Source organism: Mauremys mutica, unplaced genomic scaffold, assembly GCF_020497125.1.
Source record: "Mauremys mutica isolate MM-2020 ecotype Southern unplaced genomic scaffold, ASM2049712v1 Super-Scaffold_100355, whole genome shotgun sequence".
In the NCBI taxonomy this organism is placed as follows: Eukaryota; Metazoa; Chordata; order Testudines; family Geoemydidae; genus Mauremys; species Mauremys mutica.
The window spans coordinates 224,487-239,493 of NW_025423322.1; the positions used below are offsets into that span (position 1 = coordinate 224,487).

A 15,007-nucleotide genomic window follows, 5' to 3' on the forward strand; every position below is an offset into this window, starting at 1 on the left:
CTGGTTTTCATTAACCAAGTGGCATCACCCCCTCATTTGACCCTGTGGAATGTAGAATTCCAGCCCTGGGACACTGAGGAGGGGAGGAGTCAATAATGCCCCCTTCACTTATTACCTCCTCTCCAGAGCACAGGTCAGGAGCTACAATCCTTTCTCCCCCCCCTGCCCCTGTGCCAGGATCCCTCAAGCAGAGCCTGGAGTCCTGCCCCTGGCGTCTGTACTATTGACAAACACTAAGTGACAGGGACAAAACACTCAAATCCCGCCTGGTGCGGGGAGCCAGGTTTGCTCTTCAAATTCTGTCGTTGGTACATTTCCAGGCCTGGGAATGTCCCACAACAGCATTGAATGGGAAGCTGCCTGCAGAACAGTTACACTGCACAGAGCTCCTGTGGAGGAGGGGTGGGAATTAGTAACATTTTGAGGATCGTTTGGGAAATGAGCCTTTGCTGACAAGGTTTGTCTCTGTTCATATTTCACCTTCAGGTGTTATGCTGAGGGATCTTTAGTATATTTTTGGGAGGTTAAAAACTATCTCCTCAACTTTATTTACTCAACTTAAAAATTGGTGTCACTTGATATTTGCATCTCCCTGTGAAAATACAACTGACACGTGTGGCTTTGTACAGGGGGTCATGATGTTAAAGTTGGGGAATTCAGTCTCTGTACTTGTGTGGGGGGCGGGAGTTGCTTTTTTACAGCTGCCTCACGGCCAGGCACACCGGGCTGTTAGCTGCACCCACGGTCCTTGCCAGGGGCCTCTGCTGAACCCTGGGCGGCTGCACTGCCGTGCTGGAGTGACTCTGCAGGGGGAGAAGCTGCTGTGGAGCAATGTAGAGCAGGTGCAGGAAGGAGACGGGGTCACTATTCACATTCTGAACTGCACAATTTTCCAAATTTGGGAATAGATTCATAGACTTAAGGTCGGAAGGGACCATTATGATCATCTAGTCTGACCTCCTGCACAATGCAGGCCACAGAATCTCACCCACCCACTCCTGTAACAAACCCCTGACCTATGTCTGAGTTATTGAAGTCCTCAAATCGTGGCTTTAAGACCTCAAGGTGCAGGGAATCCTCCAGCAAGTGACCCGAGCCCCTGCTGCAGAGGAAGGCGAATGTCCGATAACAATTCTAAGGGGAAGGTGAATGCAGAGCAATGACACTGGCGATGCCCAGACCTCAAATGGGGGCAGCGTGGAAATTAATAATGGGAAGATCATTTGCAAAATTAGTCATCACTGACCAGCTTCGTCTCTGTTCCTATTTCACGCTGTGGTGTTAGTTAGAGGAATCAGGACATATTTTTACTATATTAATTAAACACTTAATTTTATTTAACCAAGCCAAAAACTTAGTGTCACTTATTTTTTCTCTGTCCTAGCAAGAATGAATTGAATTTTGTGACTTTCTGGAAAGTGCAGCGAGATTAAATGTGGGGAATTCAGTCTCTGTGTTTGTGAGCTGATGTTTTCTTATCACAGGTCAGTGGCTGCATTGAAATACCAAGAGGGATCTAAAGGCTGCTGTACGCTGGGTACTTCACTGGCAGAGCGACGTCTCTCAGGGTGTGAACCCCCCCCCACACACACATAGTTAAGGTGACCTAAGCCCTGGTTAGATAGTGCTAAAGAAAAGGAAGAATTGTTATGTCCATGTAGCTATTACATGGATGGGAAAACCTCTCCACTCACTGTCTACTCCATAGTGCTAGAGCAGTGCCACAGCAGCACTTTAAGTGTAGACAGAGTGAAAATAGATCTGGCTCCAGTTTGCACTCTGGATGCTCAGACACTAAGTCTACAGTAATAGTAACAACAGTGCAGCACTTGTGTAGTTAGCAGGATTTAAACCTGTGCGGTGAGACCCCAAAAGATTTCTAGTCCATCACTTTAACCACTCGGTCACAGCTACTTGATGTACACCTGTGTCATTACATGATGATTCTGTTCTCACTGAATTGTCACTTCAAATTGTTTGCCCAGACCAGCTTCCCCAGCACACTCACGGCTGCGCATCAGTGTGTGTCCTTGGGTGAACAGCGAGAATTCCTGCCCATTTCTCTTCCGGCTGGAGTAGGATGAGAGTGTGTTTGTGTTAATGACATTGCTGTGGATTGTTGTTCATTCTCCACTCTGACAATTCAGACAGTCCCTTTCCCATTCAAATCTCCAGCACATCGTTCCAATAGCAGGCGGCAGGATTTCTCTGGGTCACTGAAATTTTTTCAGGGGGCTGGTGGATGAACTCAGCATTGCATTCCACCCTTGATGTTTCATGGACTAACACCAGCAGCAGAAAGAAAGAGCCGAGCCAATATCTCCCTGGCAGGGATGCAGGTGCCACGTCCCCTCTGTCTGACCATCGCATTGCAGGAGAGAAGGGTTCACTGGAATCGAATGCCCTGGCTCAGACCAGACACACAGGGAGGTTTTGCTGTTAGAATCATAGAATCTCAGGGTTGGAAGGGACCTCAGGAGGTCATCTAGTCCAACCCCCTGCTCAAAGCAGGACCAAACCCAACTAAATCATCCCAGCCAGGGCTTTGTCAAGCCTGACCTTAAAAACCTCTAAGGAAGGAGATTCCACTACCTCCCTAGGTAACCCATTCCAGTTCTTCACCACCCTACTAGTGAAAAAGTTTTTCCTAATATCCAGCCTAAACCTCCCCCTCTGCAACTTGAGACCATTACTCCTTGTTCTGTCATCTTCTACCACTGAGAACAGTCTAGATCCATCCTCTTTGGAACCCCTTTCAGGTAGTTGAAAGCAGCTATCAAATCCCCCCTCATTCTTCTCTTCTGCAGACTAAACAATCCCAGTTCCCTCAGCCTCTCCTCATAAGTCATGTGCTCCAGCCCCCTAATCATTTTTGTTGCCCTCCACTGGACTCTCTCCAATTTATCCACATCCTTCTTGTAGTGTGGGGCCCAAAACTGGACACAGTACTCCAAATGAGGCCTCACCAGTGCTGAGTAGAGGGGAATGATCACATCCCTTGATCTGCTGGAAATGCCCCTACTTATACAACCCAAAATGCCATTAGCCTTCTTGGCAACAGATCACCTTGTTCACGGATGTGTGCAAAGGAAATTGTGTCTCTGTGTGAAATTGAGGCAGGACATGAAACACCCAATGCCCTAAGGAATGTTGGTGAAGGACATTGGCATTGGCAAGTCAGTGATCCTTAAGATCACTGACTTGCCAATGTAATTGTCAGTGGGTATAGCTCAGTGGTAGCGTGTTTGACTGTAGATCAAGTACTCCTCAGTTCAAATCTAAGTACTCCCTTAAATGCCTGGCACTTCAACAAAAATAATTGCATATCCATTATGTTCAGGAGCTGCACTGACTAGCAAGGCCTGAAATGAATGAGAACACTCCCCACTTTCCTGTGCAAATGCATAAAAACCTAGCAAACATGTCTCTCCAATGAAATCAGTTCCAATCCTCTAAGTGTCTAGTTTATGTTTTCATCAATGAAACAAAGGCACATGAAGAGACATTTGCAGGTCCTTGGCCTCCATGGGCTACAATGTGCAGAAGAACAAGAACCACATCCACGTGGGAGGCATGGACTAGTCTGCATTACATTTGGTAAGTAAGTTGCCATTGGGACTGAAAACTCTACTGGAGGTGGACAGGAGCCTGTTGCAAAAATAAAATAACCAAGATTTACCAAACTCCCTGTTACACATTCAATCGTCTCTTTTTTCTATTCTATTAAACTGGGAGCAAGTTACCAGTGACCCAGGGCTGGGGCGGAAGGAGGGTGCAAGTGGGGGGAGAAGCCCAGGGCTGGGGCAGCAGGGGGTGTGTGGGTGGGGGAGAGCCCAGGTAGGGGGGAAGGGGAGAGTCGAGAGCTGGGGCAGCACAGCGTGTGTGGGGGGGGAGAGCCCAGGTCTGGGGTGGCAGGGAGGTGAGGATCAGGGGGTAGAGCCCAGGGCTGGGGCAGCAGGGGGGTGCAAGTGGTGGGAAGCCCAGAGCTGGGGAGGCAGGGGGTGCAGGTGTGGGGAGGGGAGAGCCCAGGGCTCAGGCAGCAAGGGGATGGGGGGGCAGACAAAATTTTTTTTAGCTTAGGGAGGCAAAAAACCTAGAGCCGGCCCTGCCTCCACCTACCATGAGGTAGGTAGGAGCCAGGGGTGGCTCTAGGAATTTCGCCACCCCTAGCATGGCAGCACTCCGCGGGGGGCGCTCTGGCGGTCGCCGGTCCCACGGCTCTGGTGGACCTCCTGCAGACGTGCCTGCGGAGGGTCCGCTGGTCCCGCGGCTCCGGTGGAGCATCCGCAGGCACGCCTGCGGGAGGTCCACTGGAGCCGCCTGCCGCCCTCCCACCAACCAGTGGAGCGCCCCCTGCGGCATGCCGCCCCAAGCATGTGCTTGGCGTGTTGGGGCCTGGAGCCGGCCCTGGTAGGAGCGGATCATTAATATCCCTACTTGATAGAGGGAGAAGCTAAGGCTGAGAAAGGAGAATTGACTTGTCTTAGGTCACACAGCCAGTCAGTGGAAGAGTTGGGAGTAGGACACAAGAGCCCTGATTTTCAAACTAACCATCAGATCTTGAATTTCAGACATTGAATGACCTGAATAAAGTGCTCTCAGATGAGCTCCAGACCAACAACAGTGCACAGTAATTATTCAGCAAGTATTTGAGGAGAACTGCAATGTTAGAGAGAATCATGAACTGCTCAGAGACCATTAATGCAGCGAAGCAGCAAAATTCATCAAACATAGAACTGGTTATGACTTATTTCCTTGGTCTTAAAAGAGAACAACAAGGACCTGAGTCTCCTCCCTGTCAATAACCCCCTACTCAGCTAATCAGGGTAGAGACAGAGGACGGGAGGCTGAGGGTTCTCACCAGAGAGCCCAAAGGATGGCCCAGGTCACCGGTGGGGATCACTGCCCGAGCACTATTTCAGCCCCACATTTTTGGGTCGACCTCCCAGAGTGGGAGCTGCAGAGCACTCCCCTGCAACACACACACACACCGCTCCTGCTGTTGGGAGAGGAACAGGAGAAAGGACAAAAGAAGCAAGAGACGAAGAGAAAGGAGGGAGGGATGGATGGAGGAAAAGGTGAAACAAAAAGGACAAACCTTAATGTCCCCACTGATTCTATGGGACAAAATCCCAAGTGTGAAATAAAATTCTGCCTCCTTAAGCTCGTGTTTTCCATGCCTAGAATTCAACTGTCACCTGATGGATCAGACCGAACAGGTTTCAAACCTCGAGGAGGCTCTTACCTTCTAAACAGGGATGGCTGTTTTCTAGTAAAATCACCAAAAGGGAAGGAGAAAACTCGAAAGAGGTTCCTCCTGGTGCTCACGTCTGTGAACCCGAATACTCTCTCAGTCCTCAAAGAGAGACCTGGAGAAGGAGACTTGCTGAAGCAAAGCCGCAGGGGTCTCTGAGGTTTCCCTGGCCCCTCGCCCCTGTCCTGCCTGCCTGATGTCAGCATCTCTCTGTGAGGTCACCATCTCCCCACCACCTTTGACCAATAGTCTGAGGTCCTGCAAAAGGCCTTTGTGATGTCACTGCCACACCCCTCCCTTGCTGTGCTAATCTCCTGCCCCTGGCCAGGCACTTTGGAGGTTTGAGCTACTCCCTGTGGATCACCCCACTCAAGGAGCGTTCGGTCTAGCAGCAAGCCGGCTAGACAGGAAAACATCAGATGCTGCTCCCAATGCTACACTCAGTTTTTCAGAAATTAGTCAACTTTATGGCCAGAAGAGACGATTAGAGCACCTAATCTGACCACTTGAGGATCACTTGAGCTGCAGTCAAGCACTCTACCACTGAGCTATACCCCCACAATGACCTGAGTAGGGAATCGTGATTTCCAGGACTTTGAAGGACAAACCCTGATTCATCGAGCTCCTTTGCCATTCCCAGACCACAGGTGGTTTTAGAAAATGGGGTTTGATTAAACTTCTTAAATGTGGTAAACACCACAGCTTGCACACCCACCGATATAGCTTCTCCCACTGACATCGCTGCCACCACTTCCAAAGTGGCATAACTGCACCCACAGGAAAACTCTCTCCCCTCAGCATAGAGCAGTGGTTCTCAAACTGTGGGTCAGGACCCCAAAGTGGGATGTGACCCTGTTTTAATGGGGTCACCAGGGCTGGCATTAGACTTGTTGGTGCCTGGGGCTGAAGCCAAAAGTCTGAGCCCCACCACCCAGGGCTGAATCCCTCAAGCTCTGGTTTTGCCCTCCCCTACCTGGGGCAGGGCTCAGGCTTTGTCTCCCCTGCCTCTGCCCAGTGTGGAGGGGCTTGGTCCCTCTTTCCAGGGCCATGTAGTAAGTTTTTTGGCAGAAGGGGATTGCGGTGAAAGGAAGTTTGAGAAACCCTGGCATAGAGCCTCTGGATATGTCTAGACTTGGCTCCCTGTGGCACTGTGGGTGATCAGACACTGGAAGTACATCCACGGAGACACCACACACCAGCCTTGCCCAGCAGGCAAAAATCAAACCTCCACAGAAAGACACCTGTTGTTTTCTAACCCATCTCCCTAAACACTCAGCCACCACCACTTAACAAAGGGGCTTTTCTACACGATGGTTCTGGTCTCACTGAAGGGTCATTTCCAATTGTTTGCTCAGACCAGCATTAGGGAAAATGGTGCCCTGGGCAAAGCTTGTACTTTGGCACTTCCCCATTGCCCCTGGACGATCCCCACTCCCCCTTTACCGCTAGCTCCTGCACTCCCAACCCTTGCACCTCCTTCACCCCTAACTCCTGCCCCCTTTGCCCTTAACTCCCTGGGCCACCAGCCATTGCCCCTCTCCTGCAGCCCCTTCACATGGCTCCAGTGCTGGGGGCCCCGCACTTGTTCTCCCTTTCCCTGGGCTTTGGCATCACTAGCCCCTGCTTAGCGAGTAGGGTTCAGTGGTTCCCAAAATGTGGGGCATGACTCCTAGGGGGACACAGAGGAACATTCATGGGGGCACCTCAGGGCCTGAGCCAGCCCCCATGGAGGGAGCAGCACTCAACCCCACTCTGCCCCAGCTCTTCCCCAACCCCACCCTCAGCCTGGGCCTCTGGCTCCCAGCTCGGCCTCGACCCCCTTACCCCTGTCTGCACCCCTCTCCCCAGCAAGCAACAGCCCCACTCCCAGCCTCGGTTCTTGACCGCAGCTTCCGAGGGGCCACAGCCATGGCTAAGAGGGCACAGTGTGAAATGTTTGGGGACCACTGGTTTAGGGTGATGTCCTCAATCACTTCTACAAAGTCCAATAAAAGCTATTCCTCACCCACCCAGCCCTCCATCAGGACAGTCTAGGTATGTTCTGCTGCCCTTCACGCATGGAGGAAGGATAATAACATTTCATTCTATTCACTCCTAAAGTGATTTGTAACCCACCACCAGCCAAAACTGGTCATTTTGGGAAAGCGGCCCCATCATGCTGCATACCTAGGCAGAGTAGGTGTGTCTGTGCAAACACGGTCTGTTCCTGAAGTCTTTCCCCCATCTCCTCACTAGATGTGAGGGGGGAGCTCATTCAGCCCCTGCTTCCACTTAGTATTTAAAAACTCCTTATTGTCCCTATCTCTGCTGGCCTTAGATTTCTCCTCCTGTCTCTTTTTTAACAGCTGTGATGAGGTGGCTGAGTGGTTAAGGTGATGGACTGCTAATCCATTGTTCTCTGCACGCATGGATTTGAATCCCATCCTCGTTAGATGCATTCAGTCTTCACATCTCCTTTGTAGACACCCATCTCCCCTTTTGGTACAATGACAGATCAAACAATGTTGCTTCTTGCAAACAAAAACCTTCTCAGAAACTCACAACTCCCTTGCTTTAAATAAAATGTCTAAATCCCAGATTTCTTAAAAAAAGAAATTGTCTAGTGCTGTATTTCTTAGTTTTTATCTCAAAAGGGAACATCCTCATCATCTCCCCCAAACACCCTGGGACCTGCCCAAATTATTAAAATACCCTCAACCCGAGCAAGGCCAGAGCAGTGAACCAGAGCTAGTGTCTAGGCCAAGCTGTTCTGAAGGAGGCAACTCCAACATTTTCTCCCTGCTTCCCTTGGGAAGGTCTGACTGAGAAAACAAAATTCCCCAAACTGAAAATTTTCTGCTGAAAAACCAATACTATTCTGGTTGGGGAATTCGGTTTGAAAGTATTATTGTTATTATTCTCTTCTGATTTCTGAATCAGTTCAGTTCAGTCTTTGTCCTCCAGGTGTGTTTCCAGCTGCTGAGTTGTGGGGAAGAGAGACCAAGTCATGATGTCTCTTCCCCTCTTTCATAGTTTCTTCCAACTTGCTAGGAAGCTCCTTTGCTACGATGTGAGTAAAGCAGTGTCCATTGTTGCTGTGCTATCTCGGAGAAGTCTGCATTGTACACGGTTCCTGGGATAGTCCTTGGGAGTGTGGATCCCTTCAATGGGCCAGCAGCGAGTCTGGCTCCTCCATTGTCACACCTGAAAGGCTGGTGGGGGGCATTTCCCAACCTCATAACATATCTCAGTAACGCACACAGAGCAAAACTTCATAACTTCCCAACCAATGCGAGCACACACAATCCAACATGATATTAATGTTCAACAGATCAAGACTTTTGAAATGATACCTCACCAGGCAGACTTTGTACAAACCATGTCATCATTATATGAGAGTGGTGAATATGGGGCTTCCAGGTGCTGCTTTGAGCACAGCGTGCCACACCTGGGCTTACATTGCAATGGAGACGTACCCTTAGAGTCCATCTCTCCTGGGATAAAGATGGCAGTAGGGCTGGCCTGGGTCATCTGACTTGGGCTCATGGAGTTAAAGCTGTGGGGCTCAAAACTGTGGTGCAGATATTTGTGTTCACACTGAAGCCTGGGTTCAGAAACCCTCACCCCTCGTGGGGTCTCAGAGGTTGGGCTCAAGCCCATTTGTCTGCATTGTAATTTTATAGTCTTGCAGCCCAAGCCCCATAAGCCTGAGTCAGCTGACCCGGGCTTTGAGACAGGTGCCCTGGGTGTGTTAATCACAGTGTAGACATAATGTTAGGCTACGTCTCCAGTGCAATGAAACACACACAGCTGGCCCGTGTCATATTAATCAGGATCCTGCAGCTTGGTCTGGATAAAGTTGCAGTGTCTGTGTCTCAGCTCAGACTCTGTACCCTGTTCTAGGAGCCCAGAAGGTTGGGAGGGAGTTTATCAAGTGGAAATGGTAAAACCGCAGTGAAGTATTACCTTGGACTCATGGCATTTCTCCATTAGTCTGTCTGCTCTTAACTCCCTAACTTTCTGTAACTCTGTTATCAGTGCCTGTAATTTAAACCATAGGAATAGCCACTCTGGGATAGACCATTGGTCCACCTAGCTCTGAATCTTGTCTTCTGACAGTAGCCAATGCCAGGTGCCCCAAAAGCCACTCCCCAAAGCACCACTGGGAGTTAAACCAAGGATCTCCTGTTTACAAAACAGGTGCTTTAACCAGCTACACCATGGTGCCTGCTGTTCTTTAAAGCCTCCTGTCTGCCCACACCTGACTGTCTGCCAACCCCCACAGGGGCCTGACAAGTGTTGCTCATGTTTGGATTCTGTAAAGCAGAGGAGCAGGTGAAGTTTTGCTCCCAAGGTGTGTGTGTGATTCTTTGGACAGGTCTATTCTACAAAATTAGGTCAGTGTAACTACATTACTAGGGGTGTAAAAAATTTACACTCCCCCAAGCAATGCAGTTCTATCAACCCAGCCCCGGTGTAGATAGCGCTGTGTCAACAGGAGGGCTTCTCCCATCAACAGAGCTTGGGGAGGGGTTTGGTTAGTGAAGACCCAGAGAACAGGTGGCCCATCACTCTTGCATGTGGGGAGGCTGGGCATGAGCACTGGAAGCTCCCTAAGAGCTAGTCCACCTGTTGCTCGCTCCTCTCCTCCCCTGCGACCTCCTTGCCTGATGCTCGTGCCTCTACCCCTCTGCCCCAAGGTCTGCCCACCACCCACACCTCTCTGCCCCTCCCCTGAGACCTGCCCTGCTCACCACCCACACCTCTCTGCCCCTCCCCTGAGACCTGCCCTGCCCACCACCCACACCTCTCTGCCCCTCCCCTGAGACCCGCTCTGCCCACCACCCACACCTCTCTGCACCCTCCCCTGAGACCCGCCCTGACCACCACCCACACCTCTCTGCCCCTCCCCTGAGACCCGCCCTGCCCACCACCCACACCTCTCTGCCCCTCCCCTGAGACCTGCCCTGCCCACCACCCACACCTCTCTGCCCCTCCCCTGAGACCTGCTCTGCCCACCACCCACACCTCTCTGCCCCTCCCCGAGACCTGCCCTGCCCACCACCCACACCTCTCTGCCCCTCCCCTGAGACCTGCTCTGCCCACCACCCACCTCTCTGCCCCTCCCCTGAGACCTACCCTGCCCACCACCCACCTCTCTGCCCCTCCCCTGAGACCTGCCCTGCCCACCACCCGCACCTCTCTGCCCCTCCCGTGAGACCTGCTCTGCCCACCACCCACACCTCTCTGCCCCTCCCCTGAGACCCGCCCTGCCCACCACCCACACCTCTCTGCCCCTCCCCTGAGACCTGCCCTGCCCACCACCCCCCCCTCTCTGCCCCTCCCCTGAGACCTGCTCTGCCCACCACCCCACCTCTCTGCCCCTCCCGTGAGACCTGCTCAGCCCACCACCCACACCTCTCTGCCCCTCCCCTGAGACCTGCTCTGCCCACCACCCACACCTCTCTGCCCCTCCCCTGAGACCCACCCTGCCCACCACCCACACCTCTCTGCACCCTCCCCTGAGAACTGCCCTGCTCACCACCCACACCTCTGCCCCTCCCCTGAGACCTGCTCTGCCCACCACCCACACCTCTCTGCCCCTCCCCTGAGACCAGCCCGGCCCACCACCCACACCTCTCTGCCCCTCCCCTGAGACGCGCCCTGCTCACCACCCACACCTCTGCCCCTCCCCTGAGACCTGCTCTGCCCACCACCCACACCTCTCTGCACCCTCCCCTGAGAACTGCCCTGCTCACCACCCACACCTCTCTGCCCCTCCCCTGAGACCTGCTCTGCCCACCACCCACACCTCTCTGCCCCTCCCCTGAGACCTGCCCTGCCCACCACCCACACCTCTCTGCACCCTCCCTTGAGAACCGCCCTGCCCACCACCCACACCTCTCTGCCCCTCCCCTGCCCAGCCCAGCCCACTGCTTGCACCTCTCTTCTTCCCCCCTGAGACCCGCTGTGCCCACCTCTTTCTTCATGCTGCTGTTGTTATTCCATGAAACATCAGGGATGGAATAAAAAGCTGAGTTTACTCCAGGGTGAGGAAAGAAAGGAGCCACCAACCCCCTGGCAAATTTCAGTACCCCAGAGAAAACCTGCCCCCTGCTATCGCAATCACTGATGTGCTGGGGATATGGTGGGAAAGGGACTGTCTGAATTAAGGCAGGATTAATCAAGGCAGGAAAGGGACAACAATCCTCAGCAACGTCATTAACCACAAACATATTCTCATCATACTCCAGCCAGAAGGGAAATGGGCAGGAATTCTTGCTGTTCAGCCATGGACACACGCACAGCAGTGAGTGTGGTGTGGAAGCTGGTCTGGTTAAACAATTGGAAATGATCACTCAGTGAGATCAGAACTAGAATGTAGTGAGAAAACTGCATAAAGTAATTGTGGCTGAGTGATTAAGGTGATAGATTAGAAATCCATTGGTGGCTCCCTGCTCGGGGTTGAGTCCTGTCAACTATGGAGGAACTTGCGGTTCTTTAAATTTAACAATATAGTTTCAGTGGCTGAGCATCCTTGGTGTCAACAGGAGCTAGGTCTTGTCTCACTCTCAGGCTGTGTCTACACAACAGAGTTATGCAGCTTTACTTAAAGCATTTTAATTAAACTGCTGTTGCATAACCACACTATGCGGCTTGTGTCACCAGAGCACATCCACGCTAGCAACTCTTGGATCGCCACAGAGAGCAGTGCACTGTGGGTAGCTATCCCACTGTGCAACTGGCTGCAGGGTGATTTGGGAAGGGTTTGCAATGTCTCATAGGCTGGTACAGCATCACATCCTACTACATTGACAGCCGCTTTTCACCTGAAGTGTGTGTGATGGGGCAGAGACTGTGTGTGTGGGGGGAGAGGGAGTGTGTGTGTTAGAGAAGAGTGAGTGTGTCGGCGCGCTGTCTCTAAGTTCTGACAGCTGCTAGAAGCAACCAGTCCTGAGGCAGGGGGAGGGGGACAGCACCGATATCAGCCCCCGCTTCCCTCACTGGCTCAGCACAGCACAGCAGTCTCTGTCAAACACACACATGCTGCTACCTGCCTGGCTCGGTGTCAGGGGTGCTGGGTCACGGGGGTTTAGAGGACCATGGCCCCCACCACTTTTTACAAGCCGTAAGGATGAACGACCGAAGGGTGGACAGAGTGGAGTCTTGGGGGGAAGAGGGGTTCTGTGGGGGTGGCCTTGGGGCAGGGGTAGGACGAGGCAACAGGTAGAAGGGGTGGTGTGGGGTTGGGGGCCTCAGGGAGAAGGGGTGGAGTGAGTGTGGGACCTTAGGGAAGGGGTGCCATGGTGGCACCACAGTTCTGATGCCAGTGCCCCCCCCCACTGTAAGGAAGTTCCCGCCACCCTGCTCTGTGTTCGCAGGGCGGGAGAGAGCAGTATCCACGGCAGTGATTTGCTCCTGGCTGCCGGAGCAGAGCAGCAGGCTCAGCTGTCAGAACTTCGCTGAGCGATGAAAGGGGAGGGGCCCATGGCTCTGTAGCAGGAATGCAGGGCAGGTGAGTTCACAGCAGGCATGGTGGGATACTGGTGGAGGCCAGTTATGGTGATATAATGACCAGCAGCATTTACACTGACAATTTGTCGCTTTAAGTTTGCTGCACAAAGCTCTAGGCCTCTTGTCGAGGTGGTTTTATTTTGTCAGCAAAACAGGGCAGTTTTGTCGCCAGATGACAAGACACCATGAGGGGTGAGGGTCTCCGAGCCTGGGCTCCAGTCTGAGCCCCAAGAGCCCAAATCAGATCATCCAGGCCAGCCGGGCTACAGGGATTTTATCACAGTATAGATGCCCTCTCAGGGTATGTCTACACTGCAGTGTAAGCCCAGGGTTAGCAGAAGTCATGTCAGCAGCCCCAACACATAAACATAAACCACGAGGGAAAGACCCACCCCCCAGATAAGCTGGGCAGTGTCCTTCTCCCTACAGTTCGTAAGTCCAGCAACCAAAAGTCCTTTAACATGAGCCCCCCCACCCCTGCACCCCACTCACAGCTGTTGTCCTTAGTCAGTGCAAGCCCAGAGATGCCTCTGTACAGTTCACCTGCCATCCTGGGTGGAAAAGGGGGAAACTAAGAAGGCCCCGTACTCACTATGTTGTCTAGGGACTCACTCATCCCTCTACAGCCACCCTGTCCTAACGTTGGTCTGACACCTACATTTTAGTATTGGGACCCAAGCCCCAGCCCACTTGGCTTTGGAACCCATGTCCCCTGCCTAGCAAGTGCTATTGAATTGAGGGAGAGTCCCTCCATCGGGGTCTGCCAAGCACAGTTGTGCTGCCCTCGATTCACACAACAAGGATAACAACCCTTTATTTCTCCTGCCCCTATAACATGGAGACTGGGAATCCAACACCAGCCACAAGTGATCATTTCGGCAAGCAACCCAACATATTTCCAACATACTGTAAAATCCACATGCAGCCTCGTACACGAAACCTTGCAAGAAAATCTTCCTGAGGGGGTCTGAAGCACCTGCTGCTGGAGGGAAGGAGGGAGCTGTGGGTTGGGATTGAGGAGCACTGGGAATACGAGGGGGGCCTGTGGGTTGGGATTGAGGGGCACTGGGAATAGGAGGGGGCTGTGGGTTGGGACAGAGGAGAAGGGTGAAGAGGAGCAGGCTCTGGTTGGGAGTGAGGAGCAGTGAGCATAGGAGGGACTGAGGGTTGGGACTGAGGGGCACTGGGAAAAGAGGGGACATGGGTTTGGGCTGAAGAGCATCTTCATTTGGGGATCCAGCAGGACAGGGGAAGGCAGCAGGTGATTCTAATTCCTTAGGGATATTCTGTGTGTTTGTCTGTGTGTGTGTGTGTGTGCAGGGAAGGAACATGCTCTATGCCCAGAGGCCTTTATTCCTCCAGGCTGCAAGGACAGAGGGGCTGTCAGGAAGTGGCCCCTTCAAACCCACACACAAAAAGGCCCTTCTGAGGAAAGGGAAAATCCTGAAGAGAAAAAGTAACATCAAAGAGGACTCCAGCAAGACAGTGTAAGATCTTGGGGAGTAGTTTATCACCTGACCAGGGACTTGAACCCTGGACCCTCAGATTAAAAGTCTGATGCTCTGCCAACTGAGCTAGCCAGGGTCACAAAGAACAAGACCAAGTTGGTGCAGAGGAGAAACTAGTCAAGAAAACAAGAGCGGTAAACAACAGGGGAAACCTGCTGCTCTCTCTGGTCCAGTCAACACTACGAGTTTATATCAAATTTAGCAGCGTTAAATCGCATTAACCCTGCACCAATCCACACAACGAAGCTCTTTATATCGATATAAAGGGCTCTTAATACCGGTATCTGTACTCCTCCCCGACGAGGGGAGTAGTGCTGAAATCGGTATTGCCATGTCGGATTAGGGTTAGTGTGGCCACAATTCAATGGTATTGGCCTCCAGGCGCCATCCCACAGTGCACCATTGTGACCGCTCTGGACAGCAATCTGAACTCAGATGCATTGGCCAGGTTTACTGGAAAAGCCCCGCGAACTTTTGAATTTCATTTCCTGTTTGCCCAGCATGGAGCGCCGATCAGCACAGGTGACCATGCAGTCCCAGAATCAAAAAAGAGCTCCAGCATGGACCGTACGGGAGATACTGAAGCTGATCTCTGTATGGGGAGATGAATCTGTTCTATCAGAACTCCGTTCCAAAAGACAAAATGCCAAAGCATTTGAAAAAATCTCCAAGGCCATGATAGACAGAGGCCACAACAGGGACTCAACACAGTGCTGAAACTTAAGGAGCTGAGATAAGCGTACCAGAAAGC

At 52.1% G+C, this 15,007-nt stretch overlaps 1 non-coding gene across 1 annotated transcript; it reads right to left on the bottom strand.

The window, feature by feature from the left end:
• Positions 1-14,258: 14,258 nt before the first annotated feature.
• On the bottom strand, positions 14,259-14,332 carry TRNAK-UUU. The gene has a single exon. It is a non-coding gene; the product is annotated as a tRNA-Lys (tRNA).
• Positions 14,333-15,007: the final 675 nt, after the last annotated feature.